General features: G+C 40.8%; 1 long non-coding RNA gene across 1 annotated transcript; it reads left to right on the forward strand.

Annotated features, from left to right (window-relative positions):
• The first annotated feature begins 3,744 nt into the window (after positions 1-3,744).
• LOC115294657 lies at positions 3,745-4,914 on the forward strand. Its single transcript, XR_003910040.1, has 2 exons — positions 3,745-3,778; positions 4,509-4,914. It is a non-coding gene; the product is annotated as an uncharacterized LOC115294657 (long non-coding RNA).
• The last annotated feature ends 211 nt before the right edge of the window (positions 4,915-5,125 follow it).

Genomic DNA, 5,125 nt, shown 5'->3' on the forward strand with positions numbered 1-5,125 from the left:
CTACAGTGCCGGTGGTGGTCTTATCCATTAACCCCAGGGTGCCACACTGACATCATCATTTACTATGTGAGCTGCTACATGAAAAGAGGTAGCAGTGCACTGCTCTGATGAGTTACATGTAACTGGATATTTTGATGGAAGGATTAAAAAGAGAGAAAGTAAATAGGAGAAATCTAAGCTCTTGTATGCAGACAAGCCAAAAGTGCGCAAGTCAGAATGAGCTTGGATATTTGCTTCAGTTCCCCCAACTCCTTGGAAAGTTACATAAGTTGAATTTATACAACAATCAAGCAATGTTGGAAGAATAGTTCCTGGCTGGCAGTGTTTTTTTCCTTAGTTTTTGCTTTAAGATAAACCAGCATAGCCTAAAACATGCACTGAATTGTTCAACAGTAAGCCCTTGGCAATGGCAGCAGAAGAATCACTGAATAATAATGGAAGACCAAATTAGACCAAATTAGAAAAAAGAAAAAACATTTCTCTTATCCACATTTGTTGAAGCATTTGTCCAGTGCTTTGAAGAGAGTGGCTTAGAAATTGATATAAGAACTCAACTCTATAGCAATTATTATTGTTATTCATGGCCTTATTATTTAGCTAATATTTCAGTTGATGTTTTAACTCTTATTCCTTAATATGGGTCTTTCTCAATTAACATTCTTTGAAGGACAAAATTAAAGAATCCCACAGTCTTAGCTTCTTTCTTAAAGCACCACAATGGCTTCCAATTTGTTTCTCTTGCTAGTTTCCCTCTTTCAACTTATTATCCATATAATTATCAGAGAAACCCCTTGAGAATACAAATCCTTTTATGTCCTTTTATGTCCTTATAATAATGCTCCAATTGCATTTTGAGCAAATTCCTTCATTTGTCGTTCATATTCCCTTAGAACTTCTTTAGTCAACTTCCTTTGCTACTCCAGACCCATCTGCATTGCAGCTATATCACACGCTGCAGTTCCCCAAACACGCAGTGCTTTATGGTGCCTCTGCCTGCACCTGCTGTTTCTCCTGCTCTCATGCGCTTTCCTTCCTTGTTGGCTTGGTGACACCTTTCTCATTCCTGAAGCTTCAGCTCTGGGGTCAGCTCCTGTAGAAAGTCCTCCTCTCTTCTCCCCTTCTAATGATGTATTCCCATGGAACCCTGTGTTGTCTCTACCATGGAATTCCTCAGAGTATTGTCATTGGGACCAGATTCATGGGTGTAAGACCAGTACAGTTGTATAGAGCTCTGCTCTGAAGAGCCCCACACTTTACTTAATATTCTGCTGTCACCATCTTGAAATTCTTAATATTATCTTTGAATTTGGGTTTTGCAAATCAAGTCCATTGAGACAGAGGAGCATCCACCTGAGCAGAGAAGATACTTGCAGTAATGGTGTCAGCCATGTTGGACTGCCCCGTTCACATAAAACGGATGCGATGCCCTAAGAGTGCAGAATTCCAGTAGACACAATGCATGAGATTTCCAGAAGATTGAAAACAAGTACAAAATAAACATGTTACATTTACTGCTAAGAAGCAGCATTTACAACCCCAGAGAACATGCTCTCTACTCAAACTAGAGCTTCCTTGCAACACTAGAAAACAATGATGTTCTTAAAGAACAGTGATGTTCTAAGAATGAGCAAGGAACCCTATCATCCTTTCCTTTCTTATTATATCTCCCATGTTAGCCAAACACATTGAAAAGGGAAAGATAGGGCAAGCATAATCACTCTGCTTTTAGTCCTTCTTTATTCACTAGTAGGCTCTAGGTAGCAAGTGCTGGTAGAAGGCATACATATCAAGAAGTGAAATGAAAATAGTTGACTTACTTTTGTGCAACGTTTCCACTGCCCCGGTAAACACAAGATACTACAATTATGTAATTTCAGAGATTATGCCTGTGAGTCAAATGCTTTCATATTTGAATTTTTTAAAGCTGGCACTGCACCATATAAAGATGGATAACAAAATTTATGCTAACAATTTAAATTTCTAATTTTCCTTTACTTAGAATGATATTAAACATCACATTAAAAAAGAGTATGCCAAATGAAGAGAGCCTACGGAAGACAAAACTTTAAAATTTTTGCACTGCTGATGGCACTCCTTTCCTGATTTTTTGAACAAGAGACTCCACATTTTCATTTGGCAATAGACTCTGCAAATTTGTAGCTCACTCCAATTATAATTAGTTTTACTTGTCTGTGTACCATATTAGATTAGGAGTTTCTTAAAGGTAGGGACTTTGTTTTTTATCCTGATATCCCTACTGTTTATATACAGCAGGCTCTCAAAACATGAATTTCACATGACAATTGCAGCTGACTTCCATATTTCCAGAAAAAGGAGACAAAAAAAGCAGTTCTGTCTCCAGATTGTATCCTTAAGAAAGTATATTTTCCTTGAATGTGCCAATACGGAGGAAGGAGAATAAAACTAATTCTCCAATCAGTTGGTGCTGGTTTCAAATACCTGCTAGGCCTGTGTTAGGCTTTGTGGAAGGTTCACATTATATGTTGGAGTCATTTGTGAGGTGTGACTGTTACTCACAGGAGCATGGGATAAAAGGTAAAGATGGTTAGTGCTCACAGGAGACATGTACATGGAAGCATAACAGGGCCTGGAAGAGTTGTGTCAGATTCCAAAACTGGAGGTTTCTCTAGAGAGCAAAAGCATAAATCCTGCATGGACAACCCCAGAGGCTCAAGGTGAAGTAGGAGGGTCTTAAGGCCAGGCAGTGGCCTCGCTCCCCAGATTCCTATCATATAGGTGTTATCTGGAGAGTTTATGTGCATGGACCTAGGCCCTGCTCATTGGTAAAGTAGGAGTCAGAAGCAGGACTCCAGGCCCCAGGGAAGGAGCCCAGTCCTGGAAGGCACTAGTGTAAAAGAAGTTTTAAAAAAAAGCCCTCAGAAAGGATAAGAGCAGGAGGCTGACCTACAACCAAGGCCAAGGGTTGGGAGGAATGGGTACAAATGAGCAGGGACACCGATCTGCTCAGTCACTTGGGGAGTGACACAAACCTATGGGGATCTGTAAGTCCAGATAAGGATATGACCTAGAAAGCCAAAGAAATTATTTCAAGGGAATGAGAGGACGATACACAAAACTTAGGAAACTTGTAAGTTTTTGTCACATGACAAATATATGTGAAACAAAGTAGAACTGAATTTAGTATAATGTATAAAAGGCAAGTAATGGAGCTCATATTTTAAGTATTATGAGGAGTCAGAGTGGGTTGGAGAAATGCAAAAAGGCCTCCTGGACAAAATGGCATAAGGCCTGGATGTTCAAGAAGAGACTCAGTGTTGTAATAATGAGCCTACAGAATACTAAATAGGGATGGGCTCCGTAAGAGGTCTGTGCCTGAGAATATGGTGTGTATGCAGATTGGTGTGATAGGCCGAATAATGCCCCCCAAAGTATGTCCATGTCCTCCCTTCAGTACCTATGAGTGTTACCTTGTAGAGCAAAAGGAACTGCAGATGAGAGGAAATCACTGAGGTTGAAGCATATCCTGGATTATCCGGATGGGCCCATTGTAATCCCAGTGGCCCTTGCCAAAAGGATGCTGGGAAGGTCAGAATCAGCAGAAGAGGTGACATAACAATGGAAGCGGGGTCTGCAGTGACATGCTCTGGGATGGAGGAAGCCACCTGAGCCAAGTAATATGAGCGACCACAAGCACTGAAAAAGGCAACAAAAGAGATTTCCTCCTCGGAGCCTCCAGCGGAAACCTCCCTACTAACGTCTTGACTTGAATGATTTTGGACTTTTGACCTCTAAAAGTGTAAGAGTAGGGATTGTTATTTTAGGCCACTAAGTGTGTGGTGATTTGTTTGTTACAGCAGCAATAGGAAACCAATAGAGGCACTAGGAAACATGGTTTAAGCTGCAAAGCTATTTGTGTTCACTGTGGATGTGCCGGTAAAACCAGATGGTGCCAAGCAAATGATAGAACTCAGTGCGTGATGCTGTCTTCTTCTGTGTTCCTCATGCATCACAGGGGGTGTCTCAAGACAAGCCTTGGGGAGGGGAGGCCCAACCCAGTCAGCCCAGCACACTGTGTTGAAAGTCCTCAGATGCAAAGATCAAGGTGCTGGCAAGTTGGATTTGGGTGGGGCCTCTCTTTCTGGCTTGGAGACAGTTGTCTTATATGTCCTTACCTTTCCTCTATGTGTGCACATGAAGAAAGAGATCTCTTCCACTTCTTACATAGACACCAGTCCTATTGGATCAGGGTACCACTCTTATGATATCATTGAACTTAAGTCACCTCCTTAAAGAACCAATTTGCAAATACAGTCACATTAGGAGTTAATACAAATTTGGGGAGGACTCAATTCAGTCCAAACCAGATAATGACAATTAGGAATGCACCATCTTTTACGTTTAGGATCTGTGACCTCATATTTATCATATTATGAAGACTAGATCAGGAAGTATCATGAAAGTACTTTCAGAACACCTTTTAATTTTCATGCATTTTCAAGATTTTCCTAATGTCACAATCTGCCCAGGAATTTGCCCATCTGCCCAAAGAAAGAGAAGGAAACCAGGTTGCGCGCTGTCATCTTTTCCTCATTCACCTATGTGAAATGCTAATTACAGAAAGTACAACCAAGAAAATACTACCTTTTTGAAAAAAAAAAAACAAAACCATTCAGCAGGTACCTGCTGTCAGGATATAATTATACAAAGTGGAATTGGTCTCAAGCAAGAAGTGAAGGTGACCATCCCAGCCACATAAAGTGCCTCGGGAGCTCCTCTAATTACCACCGACTGGAGACTTAGTCTTCTATCTCTTTCAAATAATGTCAGCAGCAGCAGCGACAGCCTGCATCTTCCTGCATCACACTTTTTCATTAGTCTGCTCTGACTCACCCTCCTCACCTTCTTCCACCCAATAAACCTTCCATTGAGTGATTTATCTTTCCATGTACTGGGTAGCACTTAAACCACTATCTTCTTTCTTTAATTCCTACCAGATAATTATTGAGTGTCATGCAAAGATATTCATATATGCTAGTTTATTCAGGTCTCATTATGACCCGGCTAAGTAGACATCATCCCTCTATAAGTGGGTAAAGTGAATATCAAAGCAGTATGTGCTTTGGCACCAGTATTGAATCATAGC

This window comes from Suricata suricatta, chromosome 6, assembly GCF_006229205.1.
Source record: "Suricata suricatta isolate VVHF042 chromosome 6, meerkat_22Aug2017_6uvM2_HiC, whole genome shotgun sequence".
Taxonomy (NCBI): Eukaryota; Metazoa; Chordata; class Mammalia; order Carnivora; family Herpestidae; genus Suricata; species Suricata suricatta.